The 24900-nt window shown below is 40.3% G+C and overlaps 1 protein-coding gene across 1 annotated transcript in view; it reads right to left on the bottom strand.

Moving 5' to 3' along the window:
• rnf220a (ring finger protein 220a) overlaps positions 1-22287 on the bottom strand; it is a 289741-nt gene extending 267454 nt beyond the window's left edge. Inside the window, exon 1 of the mRNA XM_044135093.1 lies at positions 22168-22287. The gene's annotated coding sequence lies outside the window, so the exon portion shown is untranslated. The remainder of the gene's footprint in view (positions 1-22167) is intronic.
• Positions 22288-24900: the final 2613 nt, after the last annotated feature.

Raw genomic sequence — 24900 nt, 5'->3', positions numbered from 1 at the left:
GATGAGGGAAAGATGGGATTCCGATGAGAGCAAACACAAAAATAGGCGTGCAGCAGCCCGGACGAACGTTTGGTACAAAACAACTCTCTTGCCTCTATGTTACGGCGCTCGAAATAGAAGAAGAATGAATTTGCGGCGGTTGGGTGCGTTTTGCATGTCGTTTTAGGCGGCGTGCCCATCGCCTTGCCATGTATGACGAAGTGTTGAGAAATATGCTTTGCGCAGAGGTAAATGTGAAGAAATTACAAAACATGTTGCAATGCATCAACACCTGACTTTGTGGGTCAGGTGTTGGTTTTGACATGTTCCCTGAGCGAATAGTGTGTATTTTTGGCTTGGAATTCACTGCTCCACTGTCTCAGGAATGTGTATGTAACTTTTGTTTTGTGTTATTTTATATTTTTTGTAATCGATTCATTTACTGTCTGGGAATGACATTTTAATTCTTTGTTTATTGTTCCCAAACGCTCTTGACAAATATTGTCTGAATTAACCATGTAATCAGATTTTGGCATTTGACATCCTGAGGTGAGTGAATCTTTAGCGCTGTAGACAAAGTATTTGGAAACTGCTCCATGATGGTAGATTATTCATGGAACCTAATAATTAGCCATTACTGTTTCCCCAATACAGTATTGGAGACAATATTGTATTTATTGTTCCCAAATACTCTGATAAATATTGTCTGGATTAGCCCAAAAATGGACAAGATTATAAATTTTGCCATCCTGAGGTGAGTGAATTTTAGCGTTATGACCAGAGTATTGGGAAACTGCTCTATGATATTAGGTTATTAATGGTAAATTGCTTCTGAAATTCTTGAGAAACACTTATATAAATCCCTTAGCACTGGTGCACATTCAAGCCGTCTGAGGGCTTTTAACTTCTTGTCAAGGAAAACAATGCTTCTTCCTATGCTGCCATCAATTCTCCCCCCTGTATTATATGTTGTCGCACTTCTTTGGTTTTTTTTTCCCCAAGTGTGACACAGTAGTTTAAGCATGTTTTCCACAAGGTAGCTAGCGTGCATCTGAATGCGAAACAACAAGGCAGACTACTTGAAACATCAAACTCCGCAAAGTACGAGTCGCTCTTCTTGCCATCTCATTTTCTATACTCTGTGTATCAAGATGAAAATTGTAAGGTTTAGTGTTCTGGTGTGTTTCTATTATCCAGACATCTTTCTTTAATTTTTATTCCATACTGAAGATCATGTGACCATCTTTGGATGCATGTCCAATATGTTCCTATGTGGCAGAATAATAGTTAAGAGAGTAGGCCGAGCTGCCCTCAGTTGGGGCCACTCGAAACATGCAGCATGCTGGGCTGAGTGAAGATAGAAATCCGCACAGAGTACCATGATATTAAATCACATTGTCAAAATTTCTTGATGTGGAATTGTTTTAAGACATCACAACATACAGAAGGATTTACAGTTTGACCGGTAATTTAACTGTATTTTAACTGCATTTACAGCAAAGTCTGACTTGTAACATGGTGATGCCGGGCCCTCAGTTACCTACCACAGCCCACGATTTAGTCAAGTGCCATCATTAAATTCGTAATCGATTATGCTTCAAAGGCAACTCCAAACAGGTGGGATTTTAGTCTAGATTTAAAGGCACTCATGGTTTCAGCAGTACTGCAGTCTTCTGGAAGTTTTTAAAATATATTAATTGTTGCCAATTTGCATCTTCGTCTTGGGGCTTGTCAACATGGACGTAGAAATCACTGGCAATCGTTAAACAGTCATAATCAATGCACATATGAGAGATAGAAGCTCATTAAAGTGAGTAAAGAAATTTCCCACGTATGTTGGAGTTTTGTATAAAGTTAGAGTCGGAGTTCATTTCTGGCCTTTTACCTCAATTCCCAGATATTCAAAAGAGGTGAAATGACCCAAAGAGATTTCACTACAATCTGTGATTTTCTTAAATATTGAAGCCACGCCGCCTCCTTTTTTAAATGTTTTCTATTCTCACTCAAAACATTGTAATTAGGAGGTGCTGACCCGATTAGTACGGTCCTTTCAAACAGTACTTTGAATACAAGTGTTGCATTTTGGGAAATGTAACATTGCTGGACCTTCGTCTTGTGAAACCCAGCTAGCTCTCTGAGGGAATTCAGCTGTTTCTTTCTCTCTCTCCTCCACACAACAACCCTTGTCTCGACCTGTCATGATTTCTGAAACTCCCCGCTTCCATGATGTACCAACTCCAGTTCAGTACATAATTTCGCCACTCTCCCACTTCACCCCCCCCCCCTCCGACATCCTGCCGCTCTTCAGCCTAGGCCTCGAGAGGCTTCAGATTTCTTTGGCTCCTGCTTGAGAATCTTTGAGCAGATTTGCAGAGCAGATGGCCCTACATCACGGGGGACGATCAGTTTTGTCACTCGCCATTTGAAGGAAACTGGAAGTTTTTGGCCCGTTTAAAACGACGGAGCCCAGTTGCATCGTATTTTCCCCACCCTTTAGAAGTTCATCCAGGCCCCATTACTGCGGAACAAGAGCAGGTTGTGGGGTTAGCTCTGACCTCATAGGACTGCGCGGCTGGGAGTATGGGAGGAACAGAGGACACGGCGAGCTCTGCGAGGAGAGCTCTTCAAGGGGGTCAGGAAGCAGAGAGCTTCTCCTGAGTCCTACACTTCACTCTGGTCCTATTAACAGGCATTGTGAAGAGGCACTTTATTTTTATTTTTTTTCTGCTCTGCATTTTTTCCCCCTCTGTCTACCTATCTGCATACAGTCTGGGTGGCTGGACTGAGGGGTCCTTCCAACTAATCATATCCTACATAAAGAGCACTTTAAGGGCCAAACAGGGAGTGGAGTGGCCTCCTCTTGTTTATAACCAACTTCGGCACATTTTCACACCTCCAGAGGTTCCTCCCTGCCCTCATGGCAATGACCAAAATAATTGAACAAATCTAACAACACTATGGATCAGCATGTTGTTGTTTTTTTTGTTTTTGTTTTTTTTTTGGCAAAATTAAATGTAGAAATTGTTGTTTATCAGGCAGTTATATATATATATTCCTGCCACTAATTCCTAATTACATAAATATTTTGGTAACACTTTACTTGACTCGTTGTGAATAAGACTGTCATAAGACTGTCATGAACATGACATAACACCTGTCATAAACATGAGTAAGTCTTCATAAATATTTATGACTGTTGTCATAAAGTGTCATTTGGTAAATCATGACACTTTTAATACAAAGTTGGAATTATTCAAAATGTCTTTGTTATGACAACGTGATATTAACCAAGAAATTATGATCTGACATAAATTTGTTATTAAAGTATTACTGATTAAACGTTAGCTATGGTAACATAAAGCTACATAATTTTAAAAGTTTAATCAGTAATACTTTTTACCTTTATGTGCAGTATAATCCAGAGATCCTGTCAAACAACATGCATGTGTTCGGAATGCTGTTTGTTTTTCTATTTTGCTTTATAATTGAGAAAAGAAAGGTCCAAAACTGTGGGAACTTAAATTGGATTGAACATTAGGTCGACTTCGCTCCAATCACATTCCCTAGTCAAAATAATAACCTACTAAACTGGTTATTGATACCATCTGTGTGTAAACATTTCCAGATGATAACATGCAGTCATCAGCAAATGTCAGCAGTATGAAATAGAAATGAACCGTTTTGACCGTTGAAATGACAATTACGCAACGTCAGCACAAGCCTTCCGGAGCATGTTGGACTAAAAAAACACATACATGAGCAGTATATTCAAAAACACATGAATAAATAAAAATGACAAATACATGAGAAAATATTTTTGCAAACTGACACCAAGACGTAGTCTTAACTGAGAATCTAGGTTTAAAAGTTGTACATTTAAGCATCTCTTATCCTTGAGGTGAAAACGGGTTTGATTATTGAAAGTCTGCTGGATTGCTCCACGGCGGAGAGAAGAAGGTGGACAAAGCTCAACAGAACGAGTTGGGATAAAACACACTTATCTCCCTTCTCGCCTCGTAATCCGCTCTTCTGTCCTCAGACACGCAAAAGGTAATCATTCGATCTCATTTTACTTTCCACATGTCAGAAAACTTCCCTCTTGATTCTCCTTTTCTCCTCCACATCCTGTCCAATGCCCTTAAACTTGTCCGCTGACTGCGGCTGTCTGTGTGTACAAGTGTGAAGGTGCGTAACTGTTTGTACTTATGAGATACTGTGTATGCCATAACATCACCAAGGGTCAAGGGTCAGCTAAGTTAGCCCCTTGATCGACACATACGGTGTTAAAATTACCCCCTGCGACCCATAATGCGCTTCAAAGACACAGAGAGAGAGAGAGAGAGAAAAGAGCTGAGGAGGACAAAGCAGAACAAGAAAGAAATTATTGTGCCAGTTGTGCAAGAAATATAACCATAACTCTAATGAGATTTGTGAATGTGAAGAACGGAAAAGGAGGAAAAATCATGGCCTTTGCTCCCGATTTGTCATTTAAACCAATTCTGCTTTCAGAGCTATAATAAAGCAGATTTTGACTCGATTGCTAGGCAGCATCTATCTGGTGTTTTTCTGATTGAGACCAGGTTTCACGGTCCGGTCACTAACAGCAAGTTGACCAGATCCTGAAGCAGGAAGCTGCAAAAGATGTCACACTACTATCACTATGTTAATGTCCACTATAATGTCTGAGTTACTTCATGCCAGATGTAATTGGAAAGACGCCGTTGAAAAAAAAGTTGCACCTTTAATCACATCCGTTGAATAATTTTTTATATATCTTGGGAATAAAGATTTTTTTTCTTTATTTATTTTTTTTACAACATTGAAATTATTCTTGCTCAGCAGTGGTTTTCACTGCTTTGTTGACATCCACTGGAGCTTTTAACATTGTTCAGTCATGAACGTTGACCTCAACTAAGAAACATTAGATCTACAGCGCTTCTGATTTTATGTGACCTCTTGAATAAGTTGTCTAGAAGCTCCCGATAAAGTTGAATGTTTTCTCAATTTGTGGATTAAAAGACTCGTTGTGGTTCACCGGAGCCCCAGACTCTTAAAAACAAAAATCTTTTTCAACCTGACTGACATCAGTGACTCAGAACCTTTTCTAATCAGTTCTTGAATTCTCTTAGATCGCTGCATAAAGGGCTGCGTTTCAAGATGCTTCAGTCTGTTTTATGTTGAAATAGACTGAAACAGGGTGATTTTACAGGTCAGGAAGTAATCATCAGGTGGGGTTGATGAAATTTAAGTAAAACTGGGGATAATCACAGTTAATCCATGACTAAACAACATTTGAAATGCTGAAGTTGGTGCTCTTGATAGGCAATGCAATTTAAAAAATCCTTACAGCTAAAGAAAAGCTGTTTGCTCATTTGACATTTGATAGATATGCTGGCCTACATTCCTACTAAAGAAAACATTCAGCTGGTTGACTAAATCTAGACAAAAGTGATGATAAAAGTCACCTTTTAACCAAATTACCACTAACACATAAAGAAGGGGGGGGAAGCTAGCTACTCACTAGGTTTTGCAAACACCTAATAAACATATTTTCTGTCGTCATAAATTACCACCTGTTTGTGGGTAATTTATGTCAATTACCCACAAACAGGTGGGTAATTGACATAAATTAGCAGTTGAGTGATACTTTTTGTTTATTTTTTGTCATTTCATAAGAAGTATAAAGGCAAGATTTTTTTATTTATTTGTTTTTGGATTCTCCAAGTCTCCATGCCCCAGAAGTGACCGAATACTTGTGAGAAACTCTCAACATTGAAATCAAACAGACGTAGAGCAAAAAAAAAAAAAAAAACACAGAAAAATATGTAACGAAAGTATAAGAAAGTGAACAACAAAAAATAAAAACAGAGCATTACCAGAAGACTTTCTACTTTGACATTTATGAACTGTAACCACCATGACGTTGAACTAAAACTGGGGATAATCTGATTAATCTACTCAATCTAATTAACAGCAGTGCTTTCAACTTATATAGTCCCAGAAATCCAATTTGTTTTTCTGCAGTTTTGTTTTGTTTTTTGGGTTGTTTTTTTTTCTTTTTTTAGCATATATACCCAGGTTTTTCTTGCAGGAAGGTAATTAACAAGTTCATTCTTTTTCTGTCCCACTAACAATCTGGACTCCTTCACGCAGGAGGAATGGAAGTCTCTCCATTGTTTTCCTCCTCTGCCTCCTCTTTTCCCTTGTCTATTTGCAATACTACCTTATTAGCTCTGCAGCTGCTTATCCTCAGTAGACCAAGACCCAGTGATTTTTGTTTGTCTGTAGATGCCTGCGTTTGCGTGTGTGTGTGGGTGTGTGTGTGTGTGTGTGTGTGCAGTGGAAGATACTTTGCCTCCTGATCAACTGAGCATCTCTCCCTAGTTTGTGTTTAATGAGCAATGAGCGCTACACAGCCACTAATGACATCTTTGCGTGTGCGAAAGCGCTACTGTATACAGTGTGTGTTGGAGTGTGTGTTCAGCAGCCGCGGCGCTAGTTAGCTGCGTGGGTGTGTCCTGTAGTAGTTTTGATTCAATGCATTTCTGATAGAAGGCATGGAAGGGCGCCGGGTCAGGCCAATTACCTCCTTGTTGAGAGATGTCTACTCTTTGATTCTGAAATTCCAAAGGTTCCAGAGAAACTGAAGGTTCTGTTTCAGGTGTGTGTGTGTGTGTGTGGGTGTGGGGGCGTGTGTGTGTGTGTGTGTGGAGGTGGGGGTAGGGGGGCGTTGCTGAGCACCGATTAAGGAGGTGTTAATTGCAGCGTGTTGATTGGACCAGGTAGAGTTGGTTTTTGGTGCGTCTACTGTAAGTGATTACATCTGGGCTAATTTACCACGCGTGTGTGTCAATGCTGGTGTGTGTCGGGTTTTAAAGAATGCAAACCTGGTTTTTGTTTGCTTGGGGGTGGTGGGTGGGGTGTTATTCTTCGTCCGAGCAGCATTCAGGGACACTGAGCAGCAGCGTATTCCCGCCGGTGGTAATGTTTCTGTTGTTTGCTTATAATGTGCAGCACACAGAAACCAACATAAGAAACGAAAAGCAATCGACTATTTTCGACAAAAAAATCTTTGTCATTTGCCATTGTGGCAAAACGCAAAACTTGAATTTGACACCGAGTCACTGACGATGCAAAACTACTTCCTGAAAATAAAGTGCGACTGCATTTCGTTTGAAATGTCTACTCGCATTCATGTGTTTTTTCTGATTCTTGGGTTGCTAAAACTAAAAATAGCACAGTGCATCTTACTTAACATTAAAAGTGTTACCTCAGTGTTCCCTCTTAACATTTGTGTCTATCTGGTACATTTACTAACCAGAAAAAAGAATAATGCACAGAAATCTCAGGTCAGTGTTTACATCATGTGAGCCGCACTTGATAGTCGATAACCAGGGACTATCCTCTAAATTTACCCCTAAACTTTTTTGGTTTTGTTTTGTACTTTGTCTTCATCTGAGAAGGGCAGCTCGACTTCTGGATGTGACTGGGCCTCTAAAAACGTTCCTGCTTTGCTCACCGTATGAACCACAAACAGGTAGGTCCGAACGCCCTCGCACACACAAACTCTGCTTCTGCTTCCAGTTCGTCAGTCACCCAGATAAACACGGAGACGTAAGGGCGGTGTGTGACAGAGCATCCAGCGGTGCTCTCAGCAGCCGTCCGCCAGCTCACGCACGCACACTCGCCGTGTTGGCTTTTGTTTTTCCCTGATGACCTCTTGAAGAAAATGGCTTTCTTCAGGATGCGCTGTCTGAGCACTTGTCATCCAGACAGAGACATAAAGGTCTTGGTTAACCTGTTTTCTGTCTGTGACACGGATAAAAAAACAAAACAAAACAAAAAAAAGCCCAAATCTTCTGTAGTTAAAAACTCCTTCTTTTTTTTTTGTAGATGTAAACTGCTTCAATTAAATGCCTAAATTTGTACACACAGTCTACACACCCATCTGAATTCCCTTTGATTCATAACCCAATGTAGAGTGGTGTGACACGAAGTGGCAGGAAACACAAGAACGGCCGTTTGTTTATGTTATTCTTCCCAATTTGTCTTGCTTAAACAACAAACAGGCGATGAGCGTGTGAATAAATGCGGCGGTGTGCGCCGGCTGAGGCAGAGGAGACGGATGAACCAGCGCCTCCTTCACAGCGGGGCGCCAGGTACTTTATCCTTCCGATTATATGAAAGTCAGCCGTTTTGTGCACGTTAGACATTTTAATATGTAGGTGCGGAGGTAGCAAAGTGTTGTTAAACAAAACAAACAAACAAACAAACAAAAAAAGCTAGCTGAAAATCCAGTTTTGTTGTCGGACAAAACTGGAAATATTTCAGAGCTGCTCACCGGCAAACGTAGTAGAGTTGTAGAACTGTTTGTGCAAATATCAGACGCTTCCCTGAGTTGGTTGCCATAAGACAACAAAGGTTTATTAATGACAACTTGTCAAATTAATCTATTAATCCATACCTCGCTCTTCTAAAGAACCTAGGCGTGAAGGTGGCAAAAAGATATTTCAACATCATTTTGCTTAGCCTCGCATTACTTTAGCCATAGCTTTCTTTATATACATCTAGTTTAACAATAATTTATTTGAATAGTACAAAACAATCACAGCAGTACCTTCATCTTTTTATTAAAATATTAAAAAAAAAATATATATATATATATATATATATATATATATATATATATATATATATATATATATATATATATATATATATATATATATATATATATATATATATATATATATATATATATCAACCATACACATTTAAACCCCCTAGCATCATGGCTCACATTGTGTACAGCACTCAATGTTTTTCGCTGTCCTGTAAAGTCCCGGCACAACATGGCGTGAGGATTTTCCTCTCCGCGCTTCCGTTTACAAAATGAAAAAAGCCGACCAGAGAGAGGCGTTCAGTAGTTGGTTCAAACTGGGATGTTTAAGCCACATTCTTCCCGATTCCTCAGTTGTTAGTTTGTTTTAGCTTAAGTCAAATGTCACACGCTGCAATCCTCAAGAGCAATCGCAAAGAACCTCCATCGAATAACAGCAACATGTGCTGTGGTCTGTTGTAAGCACACTTCAAATTTTGCTCCACAATTCCAGAAGGTGTGTTTGGGACGAGCGCACCTTTGAGCATCACCAAAAAACAACAGCATTACCTACAACTAAAATATGGAGGCGGCAGCATTATGTTCTGGGGTTAATTTTCTTCAGATGGAACAAGATTTTTATGTCTTGTGTTTGGGCCCCCAGCCACATGTTGACGCCAAAACTGTCAGGTTTCTGGAGAAAAATGTTGCAGATAGATTAAATTGTGCAGCATTTATTTCTGCTGTAGTCTTTTCTTTTCACTTCTCAAAGTGAGGAGTGCATTCTCTAGGACAGCTCTTCAAGTGAGACGTGACATGAGGGGGAAAAAAACCCAAACATATAAAGTAACTGAACATTTAGCCAACCATACTAAGTTTATTTTTAGTACTTTTAGCCACTTGTGAGTAAGGAGTCACTTCTGTTAAAGGAAAGAATACAGCAAAGCAGGTTGTATGTGTCAAAAGATGTCAACAAACAACTTTAGTCCTGGTTGCATATTTCCTGACTACATTTTAATTTTGTTTCACTGCTCGTTTTTGTCACATGCCTCATATGCGGCAATCAAATGTTCCGCATCCTCAAGCTCTGTATTCTTGGGGGGGGTGAGGGGAAAAAAGAAACCAAAAAAAAAAAAAAAAAAAGTTCAAGTTTGGGGGTGAGGTGATTTATGGGCAGCGTTTCCCTGTTGTTGTAGCATCCAGCTGTAAGCCATTCATAAAGCGAGCAGCTGGATAATGAATGGCTGGTGTCTGGGGGCCGTGCTAGGCTACGCCGTGCCCCGGCGACTGTTTTAAATGAATAGGAATTAGTCAGGTAGAATGGAGCGCAGCGCCCTCTGGTATGTGTGCGTGCACGTATACGTGCGAGAGGGAGGCTGTTGTTTAAAGGCATGAGGGAGAGCCATTTGTCAGGCAGCCACGTCGCTGTCAAGCAGAAGTGTTGCTGCGCTGGGTCACCGGGTAAAGGTAGATTAAGTTGCTGGTGGTTCTTTGTTTTGTTTGTGTTGTTTTCACACTTTTGTCCATTATTCAGATGACTTCAGATTTGGCAGTGAAATACAGTGATGACCACACCAAAACGGAGCATTTGTTCATCCTGCAGATTTGAGTCTCCTCGTCGTTTTCACATCGGCATCCTCAGCTAAGAAAAACAGACACAAAGCTGAAAACAACAGCTCTTGCATCCGACTGATAAAAACAGACCTGTGGATTTTAAACATTATCGATAGCTGGATGCGCATTGTATATTTTTGCATTTGGCTAGATTCAAATCAGAATTTGCGAGTAGAAGCATCAGCTAAAGTATGCTCTGATGCACTTGTGACCATTTTTGTTTTATTAAAGTATGTAAATGCAGGTTGTTCACAATGATTGCAATATTCTTTTAACTGTTTCACAAAAACATGTTTTCCTGATGCTTTGTAGTCAAATCCAAAAGCAGGATGTCCACGTCTCATCGCACCAGCTTGCACTAATTTCACCAGATGAAATCCCATGCTAAAGTTGACTAGGCGACAAATATTCTGGTGTTTTGATATCTTGTAGCATGGGTTCCTTTTACTTGAATCCATACGTCAATCCACGCATGCCTTGAGAAATGATACTGTAATATTTTATTAAAACTTTGACTTGTAGCATAAACCAGTGAACTAAACACGTTTTCCAATTCCCAGTTTGCAAGTCAAACTGTGACTTATTAGTAGAGAAGTGAAAGCGGCGTAATAAACAGACACATCATTCATTAAATTTAGGGTTCTAGTCCCTTACTGTGACGCCACACTTTGATAGTGAGACAGACAGTAAACTGCTGTGTTGGGAAACGCTGCAGACCACAAATGCCACATTCGCTGTCTGCCTCTTTGTAAAGTTGTTGGGCTTAATTATGGGAAAGGGTTATGCCACAGCAGTCGTGTCTCCAAATTGGCTAATTTGTCGGCTGCTCTGTTTCCCCCCATTCAGTTCCTGTGGTTTTTTTTTCCTGCGTTCTGACAGCTCGCTCCGGAGGGCAAGTGGAGTAACGTTAAAAAACCAGAGAGATAAATTCAACTAGCAAGAGCGCTGTGGCTAACGTCCAAAAGCTTAGATAGTTTCGACGTTGTTCAGGGAACAACAAAATGCCTCCCTATCTTAATGGTCTGGGGATTTAACCGATATAAGTCCTTCATTTTAATAAGAACAAAGAGTTGCCACTTTTCTGATTAAACCTGTTTGTTTTATCTCGTGGTGCAGATGGGGGCAGGGGATCTGAACGCTGTTTCTGATTTCTTGTTCGCTGCTTTCATTTCCCTCAAACATCCACAACTTGGTCCAGCTGTTCAGAGAGATTTAACCGTCCTTCTTGACACAATTAATCACCTGGGTGCTGCCAAAACAAAATCCTAGAAGGGGTGTGTACTCTTGTAGCACGAGGTATATGGAGATGACTTTCAGGTTTTTATAACCACTTCACCGTTTTTCCAAACGTCCGGGTCGGCTGGAATCTTACAGAAAAAGAGCAAAGAATTACGGGTGCTATACAAGAGTTTGCATCGCTTGTTGTCTCATCATCGTCGTCACAATTCTCACCACTTGTATTTTGTAGACTCCGGAGGAAAACCTTTTGCATGGGTTCTCCACACATGCAGCAAGTGTGCGCATGTGCATCTTGGCTTAACAACTACCATCTGGTACAATAAGAATCCCTCTGCTTGTGTTTAACGTCAGGTCATTGGAGCCAACAGTCAAGCAGCTGGCAGACAATGACCTTTTCTAATGCCTGGAAGTGCATTCATTTAATCCGAACATACAGCCCCATGCATCGGCACATGCGAAAAACCTGCACACACACACACACACGCACACACACGCATGAAGCCTGGGATAGCAACCAGCCCAGGCTTCATGACAGCTGTCAGTCAGAACTCATGCAGTCAGCACACACATGGTTCGGGGCAGCGTTGAGATTTAGTGGTCCGTATGATCAGATTGGTGGCCCAAGTACGAACCGTGTTAGAACAAAAAAAAAACAACAGCCCTTTAGGACATGATCTCTGAATATCTGTGTGTGTGTGTGTGTATGTGTGTGAGAGAGAGAGAGACCTCTGGTGCTCTGAATACCAGCGAGATGGCCTTTCCCAAACTGACTGACAGATCTGGATTCAAACAGGACAACCTGCACATACGCACTCAGACTCTTGTGCAAATATACACATGCATTAAAATATTCACTCTGGACAAGAAGCAAACTTTAGGAAACCATGTTTGGAATGATCCAGCTGTCAGATCTCCACTGGTGGGAACAAACCGATGATGACACGAGTCAGATCTCTGCACGGCTTCTTTGGTTTATATTTACCAATGGAAAGGCTGAGGCGGTCTCTGTTGAGCGGCGGATACGCTGAATATTTTTGGACGGGTGGGTTCAAGACGCACGGACTGACATGCAGACACCCACTGAAGCATGCGAGCAGGGTACTATTTGACAGGCAACTGATCTTCAACGTATCTACACAATGAACTCCATGAATTCTCTATACTGATGTCAGTAATGCAGATGTGATGATGCAGAACATGTTGTCAGTGTCACTCTAAAAGTAACGTTTGTGACCAAATGTTTGATCTGATGATAATGGTAAAGGGAAAATATCAACAAGTTGAGTCAGAAAATAAATATATATATATATATATATATATATATATATATATATATATATATATATATATATATATATATATATATATATATATATATATATATATATATTAAAAGCAAGAAAGTAGTGGTTTTGAAAATGATTGGAAAGATGGGTTGTATTACCTTACAATACATATGTCAAATTATCCAATTGCCTTTGGATCCACTTGTGTTTCGTAACCCTTACCAAGCAAGTTTGATGACCAATTGGTGACTTATGACCAGGGGCGCCGCCGGGAATCTTGGGCCCCAGTTTGCTATGAAACAGATAATCTGTGAAAAGATCCATCTCCCTGAACTGCTACACTGTAAAATGTAAAAGTAAAGTGTACTCAAAAAGAAAAGTGACCTGAACTCATTCCAGCTTACTCTGTTGACTATACTAACTTAAACTTAGCAAAGACAACTTTCTACTGAGGCAAGTAATCAAACTCATCAGCAGCAAGTAACCCGAACTTGGAGTTATGAGTGAGCAAAACGCATCTGCATAACCAGCAAAAAACTCGGCATCATTCGGCAGCTCTCGTTGAACGCACATGCGCATTGGACACTGACGAGTGACGACGTGTTTGAAAGAAGCGCCAAACTGTCAACAATACGGCGGTTGTTGCAGCTAAGTTTTGTCACGGTAAGTCCCACTGTTTTTTAGCAAACTTATATTCGTTATCTCGGCCGTATAATTCATCCGTAAGTCCAGGTTTTGAGGTTAACTTTATGTGTAATGATTTAGCGATGCCTGGGACTAACGTTAGTCGAAAATATCATGTTTATTTAGTGGCAACAAGATGGAGCGGCAGTGCAAAAAAGCTGTCCGGGGCGCAAAAAACAAAAAAGGAAAAGGGATAAGGATAAAGATGTTGGCGGGTTAAAAAAGCCGCTGTACTGTTATAGAAGGCTTATGATGAGTAGACTGCCATAGGTAGGGCAGCTGTAAACTGTAGGAGAAGCAGCCGTGATGAAGAAGTGTAGGGTCACCAGATTTGGGTTTCTGAAAAGGAGGACACTTCTTTTTTTGTTGGCGGGAGGGTAGAATCATGGACACACATGCGCCAACGGGGGGGTGGAGATGGGGGAGACGGCGGGTGGGGGGGTAGAACCAGCGGTAGCACAAGAAACCGGTAGCACATGTACACACATGTGCTACCGGTTTCTTTGCCATACAAAGAAATCTGGAATGGAGTAGTGGAACGGAGTGGCAATGTAATCACAATGCACTGTAAGCTATGTAATGTGTTTTGAGGCAGTTGACCAAAATCCCTAACGATTTTAAATTCCCCGGACATTTTTTAGGTCTGAAAAGTAGGACATGTCCGGGAAAAGAGGACGTCTGGTCACCCTAAAGAAGTGTTATGTTGATATGTAATTGTGGTGTTTATTGTTTTTAGGACTGCGAAGACCCAGACGTGTCTCACACCCCCATTGGGATCCTGACCATCATTCCTGAGGACAGGCAGGCCTCCACTGACTCACTGCACCTCCAGTCTTCAAGTACTGCCATCATTTTGGAAGGAAGTCTTGTCATGAATGATCTTGGGAATCTTCCACATGCCATGTGCTCTTTGGACTTATTTATACTCTGAATTTGGAGTACCCTCAACAACTGAAGAACACCTTTGACTTCATCCAAAGGGTGCTTCTGTCACTTGGACATAAATCCCTAAAACCAAAAATACAATCACTCAAAAATCTTCTGATGCAATGAGTGAATGTGATGTGACATTATGGATCAACGTTGATACCTTTACCCTTATTGGAAAAGTGATTTTTATTTTTTGTTTGATTCTTTTTTTGTTGGAGAGAGCATCATTGCACTTGCAGACTACTAAATGGTTTTATGTTAATGAGGAGAAACATTACTTCACTTCACTACTTCACTATTTACTTTATCAATGTTATGATAAATGTTGGGCTCTAGTATTGAGAATTGAGTTTTTGTTTCACACCAGTCAACAAAGACATTTAAGCAGGGATTCTCAAAGTTTTAAAGACTGAGGGCCATTTGAAGGATTCAATATTAGATTGAAGGCTACCCTAGAAAAAAAGTTGTGTCATTTTTTTCCCCTAAAAAAAGTCTATGGAAAACTTTGTTTCCAGGTTAGTGTGTATGTAACCACACTTGAGAACCTTGTATTTAAGGTAAACTTGTTTAATTATTAAACATTTTTTTCCATTCAAACTGTTGTCTGTTGGCTCTTCGTTCCAATAACTTAACACTTTTGGTTCATCTTACTTGAACATATCAAGGCAATTGGTTTCCTGATATTTTGCAAGTAATGTGAACTCTTAAACGTGTAAGTATAACTTATTTTTATGAGTACTGCTTAATTGACATAACTCACAATTTGAAGTAGTCATAATTGACATTTTATAGTCAACTTTACTAATGATTTTGAGTTAACGGCACTCAAGTTTACTGCCTTTATCTGAGTGGTCTAAACATAGTTATTTTTAGCAATAACACCTTAAAATGAATTAGCTACTTTACTTGAAGATTTTGAGGCAATCGGTTTCCTAACTTTTTCTAAGTAAAGTGAACTTATTACATTTTACAGTGTACTGCTGTGTAAAGAAATGCATCGTTCTGACTAAAAACAACCAGTAGGAGGGTCTTAGGGCTGGTATCGGGGGTTAGAGCTGTTGACTCAAAGGTACAGGTACAAGTTAAATATATTAATATTTTGTTAAATTCTTTCTTTCATTCATTAGATGCTAGTGAAATGGGGGCAAACAGTAGTCTGTATCTAAGCTAATTCTGCTAAACCAAAACATACAAGTTAAAAAGACTGACGGTTAGAGGCAGGAGTGAAAAAAATGACTGAGAGGAAGACAACAGCAACACAGCGCACCACACAAGCATGCACACACACTTGCCTTTGGGCAGTACTTTCACCTCCACTGACATTTAACTAAAAACCAATATCCATGTCTACAGCCTGTAACCCCAGGGCAGGAGGTAGGAGAGGGCTGTTGGCGTGTGTGTGCGTGCGTGCGTGTGTGTGTGTGTGTGCATGTATATATGCATGTTGGGAATGAAACAAGCACACACATATATTTGTATGTATGACTGCTTCAGTCCAGTGACAAAGTGCTTGTTTTGTTTTGTTTTTTTCAGCAGAACATGATTCAGCATAACAAGAAAAGCAGCGTTGCTCTCTTATCACTTGTCATATCTTTCTCTACATTCACATTTATGACAGATTATGTGCGAATTGAAGGAGGGGGGAAAAAAAATGCACAGTCCACTGTCCCCTGGGTGAGGTCAAGGTCTCTGTCCCCCACCCAACATCATCATCATATCCATCTGCACTCTCACATTGCGCCAATAATCATGCGATTGAATCAAATATGTAATCAGTGAGGAAATGCCCCCTCGACACAACGTAGCCATAATCCTGCAAGAATTGCAATTGGAAACTTATACAGGGGTTACCTGGTGCAGCCGGATGGAGCCCTGGGGCCTCAGCAGACCAGGAGAGAGAGAGAGAGAGAGAGGACAGATAGCAGGAGATATGAAGTGACTGGAGGCATGGAAGACGGTAACAAAGACAGACAGGGCGGGAAAACAGAAAGAAATAAGCAATGAAGATGAAGAATATGATGAGGTGTTGATTCATTTATATACTAAAGATTACTTTGGAAAATGAAAGAACAGTAAGAAAGATATAAAGAGGCACACGCACCTTGTTTTCGTGTTTGACATGCTGCTAAGAGACATATAATCCCTACCCCATACCAGCAATTCACTACTTTTACAATTTCCAGCATTTCATTGGAAAGAGATTGAAACTCAAGTTAAACGCTGGCCTCGGGGTTTTAGCGAAACCCTACCGGGCTCCGACCAGCCTCCACTAACTCTTCAACATAGAAATGAAACTTACTGTCATGGTGAGATGAGTGCACCCCTTCCATACTCCAGGGTTTTCAAGATTGTGTATGCACCCAACACCCAGTCAGACTGTTGTATATTTGAATTTCGCTGCTACTCCAAAGTGCTGCGGATTCTCAAATAGCAACAAAATTTATGCAGCTGCAACTCAAAGGACGCCACTATAAGGTTAATCTCATGCTGCAGTATGCAAACGCTAACATTAACCCACTGTTTGCGATTTCCTCACCTCAGCATACCAAATGCTAGAAGTATCTCCAACAGAAAAGTGGTTTTTATATTCTTTAGCTAGTAATTATTTGTGCCTTATAAAGTATTGAACTTTCATCTTTCAAATGGATAGAAGATGGGAGGATAAACTGAACTGGTCCTGTCAAAACTAGCTCTGCTCCGGCACACCTGTTTCGTTGACCAAGTCATTGACATTGCAGAAACCCCAAATCGCTCTTAATAATTTCAACACCTTTGGTTTCCAAATGCTTATCCCTGGGCTTTCTTGTGTCCTTTCTCTTTTTCATCTTTCTGCCATTTTCCTTTTTTTTATGTATTCTTTTTTCTTTCCTATTACTCTCAACTCTCATTGGTCTATGTCATTACCTGAGTTTGTTTCTCTCGTGTCTTAGCATTGTCTTTACCTCCAGCTCATTCCCTTTTCTCATTTTTCCCCTGACTTGTTGTCACAAGAAACCAACTGGTCTTGGGGGAAGTTTTCCAAACCCTTTCGTCCTCTCATTTTTCACCAGCTTTCCTCTTAAAGCCTCCTACATCCATGCCTACACACACACTGCCATCCCCTCTCCCTCTCTCTGTTTTCTTCGTTCTCTCCCCTGTCTGTCCATCGCACAAATGCATTTGTTCAATACCCCCAGCAAACAGATTAGTGGGCTGTTATCAGCGAAAGGGAGACGGTGATAATGGTTTTCACCACATCTTCTCTTTCCAGCAGATTAAAATGGGCCAGGTCATCTGTCACACAAACACAAACAGGCCCAGCACACGTTCACATCCACGGACAAAAAGCTCGCAAACAAAACTAATTTCATCAAAAGTCTTGGTAAATACATGTTTATTTACCAAGATAAACACTCGTCCGCAAAAACGCACACATTTCCATACATGGTAATCTAAAAGTGTCCACACGTAAAAGCATAGAAAGACAACTGTCTTCTGCTCCTCCATCCCCCTCCGATGTTGTCCTTGTCTTTCAGATTACCATTGGATTTCCTGTCCAATCTACTTTCACCAGTCGGGGCCAAAAGATGCAAGGTGAAGTCAGTTCCAATCTGGTGGGTTATTGTCTTAGCCATGGACCTTCACACACCAGCCCTAAACCGACAAATAAGTCACACACACACGCACACATATGCACCGGCTGATTACCCGTTTAGCCAATAATCGGGACAGCTCCCTATAAAGTTTGGTACGTGTGTGCACTAAAGCATGCATGCTTTGGTTGTAGTCCATCAGCCATTTTGTGCACCTTTCGTGGTGTTAGTTGCTGCATATGCAACTTTTTCAGGTATGAAAAGGAATCAATTAAATAATCGCCATGCATCAAATCAACTACCAAGGGAATCCTCAGTAGTGCATCAACACTACAAATGAAGGAAGCAGATTTAAAACTTAAAGTGGGAGAGATATGTAAATCGACTTTCCTGAGATTTATATAATGTTACTACGTTATTCCCTCATGCACCTCCACATAAAAAAGAAAACATGCGAGTCTGCTGAGTTTATCATACAAACTACTTCTCAGTCCAACGCTCCTACGAATGGTTGTAAACAGCAAAATGGAAAGGCGTTGTCGTGACGACATGCTGAAGGTGGAGTTTCAGAATGAGCAGGTGCTTCTTAAAGAGACAGAGGCCCAACTTCACGGAATCAAATTGCACAAATTTCTTTCATGTCATGTTGGTGACCCTTGCCTGTACAGTCAATAATTACAATGTAATTGCCAAATAAATTCCTAGTAACTTACAGCATATTACTATATAATGACAACTAAATTTACAAGGTATTTTATTGCTTTGTTTCTGTGGCTAGTTAAATAAACTGTGGCTTGAATTATGTTGCCTGAATTGTGGAAGTTTGTACTTTTTATATTTGTCAAATTAACTTATCCAGATTGTTTTTCTGGTTGGTTTGATGTCAGAGTTTCAATGTAAACTAAGAAAGTTTATGATTGAGAAGAAAGTGTAATCTGTGCTAAAGTTTTAACATGCAACATTAGCACTGATTTAACTATAATCCAGATTCCCTTTCTTTGAATTTTGACATAACTAATGCTGACATTATCGCTCCCTGCTGGCTTGGAATAAGTATTGCAGTGTGGTTTTTTGTCAGTTTTTTTTCTTGAATCGACACAGATTGTTTCCATAAACATTTTTTTTTTTAAACTAACCAATAATAGCAGTTTTAAAAATTTACAAACAGGTTAGTTATAACCATAATGCATGAAGGCTAAATTTGAATTGGGCTTGTGGGGGTTCTTTGCCAAAACGGGAAAACTGCCCCACCTGAAAAAAAAGCCATTAAAAAAATATGTCCACAGATATCTTTTTATAGGCAGCAAAATAAAAGGGAGATGTTGGTATAAAACTCCCAAGGACCCGAGAATTATTTTCTTCAGCGCAACAATCAAAACGCGGTGTGTGTGCTTTGGAAACTTCATCTATTTTGACTGCGATCCAGCATCCACTTGTGATTAATTATGCCAGTGGTCAGAGTAATGTTTTCTCCCCTTGTAAACCTCTCCAGTGGCACCCCGGCCCTGTCAATAATTAATGTCACGCATGCTCGATGTTTTTAAGAGGCCGCGCTTCTGTTTTATCACAATCAAGAAAGCTGGAAACGAATTGAGGAAAGTTATTTATTTCACCATAATTCACTCTAAAAAAAAAGAAAGAGAGAGAGAAAGAGATTTCGTTTGCAGAATAATATATTCCACAGCCTTTTAAAGCGTAATTTCTTTCTTTGGCGCCGCAACCTACAGCGGGCCTCGTTCTGTAATATGTAACATTTCTCTACAAAGCTTGTCCTTGTCGCTACCTAGAATTTACTGAATGCAAATGTGTGAAGGGAGGCATTTGTGTGAAGGTTGTGTGATAAGATATACATTTTTAATGAGATAGAATGAGATGATGGTGAAGGCGAGAGCAAAGGTCACACACACACACAAACACACGAACACGCACACACGTCACTCGTGCACGTGTAACCACTCATACGCATGTGAATAAATGGCCTACACACTGAGCGTACACACTCACAAACACGTCTACGCATTCACACACAGACCCTCAAAGGCAACTGTGTGAAGTATGGTCTCATTAGCCATGCGCTAAGGGATTAACAACAGCAGTGACATTTGGTGTCTTGTAAGCGACCAGTCTATAAAAACAGACTGGAGAAGGAAGTGTGTGCATGTGCTGATGAGTGCTCCTGTGTGTGTGTAACATATAAATGTTCCTACATCTCAATTTTTTCCCCTCTCTCTCTTTCTCTCTCACTGCGTTGTTCACCTGGCAACAAATTGTCCCAAGATGTTTGATGGGAGAACATTATTATTTGTCCCCTGGGTATTTTAGCTAGTCGTGCTTTTTGTTTTTTTCCCCCCTCTCTCTCCTTGCTGTATCCAGAGTGAATATGTGATCCGACTTATATTACACAGCTTTGTCCTCGAACAAAGCTCCCTCAAAGGATTCTGGGTGAACATGTGTATGTGTGCCTAATAAACCTTTGTCATTTCCGCATTTTGTGCGTCTACTTTTTCTTTTTTTCCTGCTTTATTTTTTATTTTTTTCCCAGGGCCCAATACCCTATTTGCTGTACCAATTCTCGCTTGCTACCTTGCAGGTTGCAAAGCAACCCAAGCACACCTACACACTCTGGCTGCATATTCTAATGCACACCGTCTACATTTACTGTCCTGCGAATGGCGGGAAGCAGGAGAGACTCAGCATGTGGTGGCTATCAAATACGCCAGCGTGCTCCAGATATTCTTGTTAACGAGCTGCAGAGGTCCATCTTTCACCAGGCGTCTGTGTGGGAATGCATGCAACGAGGAAATAGTGGATTTTTGTAGAAAACCCTGTCAATTTAGCATTTTATATAATGCCCATCATTAGCTCTGTGAATGTCCTATTCGAAAGGTTCGGTCCATTTTAATCTACTAAGTTGTCTTGTAAAAATCTAACAGAGGATGTTTCTGCTGATCGCTCTGAAGCGAATGAAACTAATCTATGTCCAAAGGTAAGAAAAGTTGTTTTTTGGGGGGGGTTTGTATCAATGTCGAGACTGGTACTTCTTCAAAAACAACCAGTCAACTTGTCATGTTCCGTGTGTTTAATTCGAGTTTTCTGTGTTTCTACGTCTCCGTGTTGTCCTGTCCCCCTTTGATTATTTCCCAGGTGTGTCTTGTCCCCTGATCACCTCATGTGTATTTAGAGTCACCTGTGTCTGTCTGTGGTCGTCGGGTCCTCGTTGATTGTTGCGTCCCTCAGTCTGCCTGTTTTGTTTGCCCCGCTGCTAATTCTGTTGCTACCGGTGTGAGCCCTGGCTTCCGCTCAGCCGTGCCGCCAGAATTTTGTAGATTTATTTTGAAGCTGAAATTATTATTAAAATTGCCTTTCCTCCACTCACCTGGGTCTACGGCGTCTACCTCACCTCATCACACCACACTTTCATGACACAACTAAGTCAAATGTTTTTTCCTGCAAACATTTTTTTTTTTTAATTAAAAAAATTGGAAGCTCTGAATGCAATTAGCTGGTCGTAGCTCTCTTTATTCATCTCTGCAGTTTAGCCTGAAATCCCAAATCTTTTCTTCATTTCTGCTCATGCAGTGAACATAATCTCATCATGGCTAATGGGTATTGTTGCACCGATTAGGTGTGGAGTACTTTAGACAAGATTTCCATTGTTTTAAGTGCTTATCGGACGATATTAGCTGTAAAACTTTATATCGGACATCTGCCTTTCTGTCAAAATAACTCATTGATATAAAAAGTATTGTTTTTATGTAACAAACCAGTAACAACAACACCTGCAGCACAGAACAACGTCAAATTTGCACTGTTTGAGTGTCGTCATTGTCTTAGAGAGAGCAAACGTCACGAATAAATTTGACATTGAACATAATGCAAGTTGAAAGTGTTACATCATTTCCAGCCTGCTCTTTAGCATTTTCGTTTGGTAGCAGGCTAAATTGACAAGGATAATGCAGTATTTTAATCCACAGTAGAGAAAGCCATATAGTTTCAATAAGTAGGTATCGGAAAAAAATATTGGTTATCGACCAAATGAGTTTTAGTGTATCGGCATATCGGATACTGACCAAAAATCCAAGATTGTGCATCCCTACTTAGGACTGTTGTCATGTAACTTCAAATCGCAACCTGGTGTCCTTCTCGACTCTTCTTGTCCACTTTCTGTCACCCAACTACGTTTCAGTTGTAAAGCCTGAACTGGACGTAGTTTTACTGAATGAGGAAGGATTCCTAGCTGGTTCAAAGCTGAGCTGCTGCTTACCTGCACATGTGGCTCTCAAGCTGAACGCTTTCTCCTGGGTGGGTTTTCTGAGAGAGGTGTCAGAGGGAAAACATCATCTGTTGTCTCAGCAAATTATTCCAGCAAGTCAGCCAAATGGTCCTGAAAAAAAAAAGAAAGAAAGAAAGAAAAAAAGGTTTTTAAGATTTTGGAAATCAACTTCAATTTGGATTGATGTGATTAAAAACAGCCGAAGATGAGGTATGTTGACTTTTTTTGCCATTGGCTCTTTGGCCCAGCACAGTCAGCATGTGTTAGTCAGTGGATCAGAGCACAAATTTCCTCATCCTTAAGTCCTGTTTTGTTTTTAATTGCCCTCTCCTAAAGTTTGATTATTAACATGTGGTTTCAGTAGAATTATATTGGAAAGAGCGCCAACATCTAAATGAAAAAACACACTTGTTTCTCTAAAACTGAAGTACTTCGTTTAAGAGACAATTTAAAAAGAAAGAAAAAAACCCCCACTAATTTAGCCATATTCACAAATGTACCAGTGGTTTAAAAACAAATGGCTACTTTTGTCTTTCTAATTTATATTTTCTTTGAGCAATGTCGCTCAGATGTTTCCAGATATGGCAGGTGTCACTAAAGTGATTACTTTCTGAGCAAAGAATTTGATTTACAAAGCAAATTTCAGCAGGTTTTGTCCTCACCAGATTGCCGGGAACCACGGTGCATGTAGTAATATCAAGACAGACACACGCAATATGATGTTAGCCTAGCATATCAGTAAAGCGTGGATCCAACTCAGTATGACCGTTTTGTGGGCAAGACTTGTCAAACAGAAACGCGTGGCGAATAATCTCTTTCTCATACCATAAAAACAGTAGCGGACAAAATTACCAATACGGCAACAGTGTGAAATTGTGACATTTGGAAATGACCAACATCCGGAAAGGAGACATATGAGCTTATTGAAGACTGTAGTTTTGTGAAAAGCCTAACATATATTGAAAATATGATAAAGCCATTTCAGGGGTTACACCGAGGGACAAACTCACTGTTGTCCTTAAGAAAAGGAAACTACCACATGTGGACAGTCATTAATGATTTAACTGAAATAAATCTCCTTTTCAATGACTGTAGAATGATGCCTTTCAATGCAATATTTCACCCAAAGAAATCTTTAGAAAACCCATTAAAAAAAAAACTAAAAAAAAACACCTTTCCGTTTCTGTGCCGTGAAATTCAAGGTGACCCAATGTCATGGTGGGTCATAAGAACAGACGGTAGACGACCAGATTTAATGTAAAAGACAAAAGTGGATATAAAGACTTTTAGGTAAATTTGTTAACTTTACTTGATGCTGAATTCGCTGCTTTTAACAGATTTTGACAATGACTCTGAGGAATGATACCCTGAGGTGTGAAGCTCAGACAGAAGACGCATTAAACAAGATCAGCCATACATCAACTCTGTTACTTAAAAGCAGACAAAAGGAGTGACGAGGATAATAATTGTCTTCAAAAATGAAGCCAGAACTTATCCACTTACATTCAATATTTTCTGGTTTTCATTGTATTTACTTATTCTGCTGCTGTTGCATTAATTGTGCGACATAGCAGCATGACAAAAACATGCGTTATTGCAATCGTGAAACACTTTTCGTAGGCCTCGTGAATAACTGAATCGCGTCGTCCTTTTTTTTTTTCCCCCCAACACCGGAGCTCGCTCTTTGTAATTGTTACAACCTGTACCTTGGATCATGTTTGATGTGTGGTGCTCACTGGTTTAAATGGAGCGCCGTAAGTCTTGGCAAGAAGTCAGCAGTGGAGGATCCGGTTTGTTTGCAGGATACATCGTTGGTACTTGAAAAGAAAAATCTGTCCATTTCAGACTTCCCCCGGTACGCTACATGTTTCCATGGATTCTTTTTGTTGCCAAATAGGCTGCAACAAATGTGATTCTCAAACTAATGGTTCAGGTTTTTTTCCTCGCAGCTGTACAGAATGTAAATAAAACACAACTTAAAAACAGGACAACCTGTACAAATTCTGCCAGTCCTTTACTTCTCTATTGTTGGGGACAACTCCCAGGACTTAAGAAAGGGTCTGTATTCTGTGTGGAGTTTAAAACACTGTCGCACCAGTAGCCCTCCTGTCCTGATGTGGCATCCTCACTTCCTTAAGCTGTTCAGAACTGACGGAAAACCCTTTGTATTAAATTTATTTATTTTGCTTGTCAGCCACTTCGGTCAAATCAAAGTATTCCATCTTGCGTATGTCCTCATGGCAACTTTCTGGAACATTTAGCGGAAATGAGTCTGAAGAGGAGCTGAGCTAGCTGAAACCCGGGTTACACCACGGAAAAATGAACTAAAGCAGAGCTCACAGCATGTTGCAGAGCCTGGGACTCAAAACGTCGGCCCTCCTTTGGCAGGTTTGCCTCACTGCGTGCTACAGACGCTCTTCAAAACAGATGCATGCTCAGCTCTGAAAAGGCCGATGGCTACTCTTGGATTGTCAAAGTTTTCATTTGAAGTCCTTTGGTCGTCTAAAGTTGTAGGTGGCAACACACGACGTGTCGAGCGTTCTAGTCAGACAGCGATATTCGATGCAAAGCGATTTTTTCTGTCAGAAAAGGGATACAAAACCCAACCTCAACACTACCAGATTAATATGAGTATAAAGTTACATGATTGTAACAGTAGTGGTAAGAAAGCTGAAAAAAATTACAGGAAGTACACGACGACTTGTTTTTGTTCTACTTTCTGTT

Source organism: Gambusia affinis, linkage group LG12, assembly GCF_019740435.1.
Source record: "Gambusia affinis linkage group LG12, SWU_Gaff_1.0, whole genome shotgun sequence".
Lineage (NCBI taxonomy): Eukaryota > Metazoa > Chordata > Actinopteri > Cyprinodontiformes > Poeciliidae > Gambusia > Gambusia affinis.
Note: the sequence above shows the minus strand (reverse complement) of the source record. Positions and strands in the feature narration are given on the sequence as shown.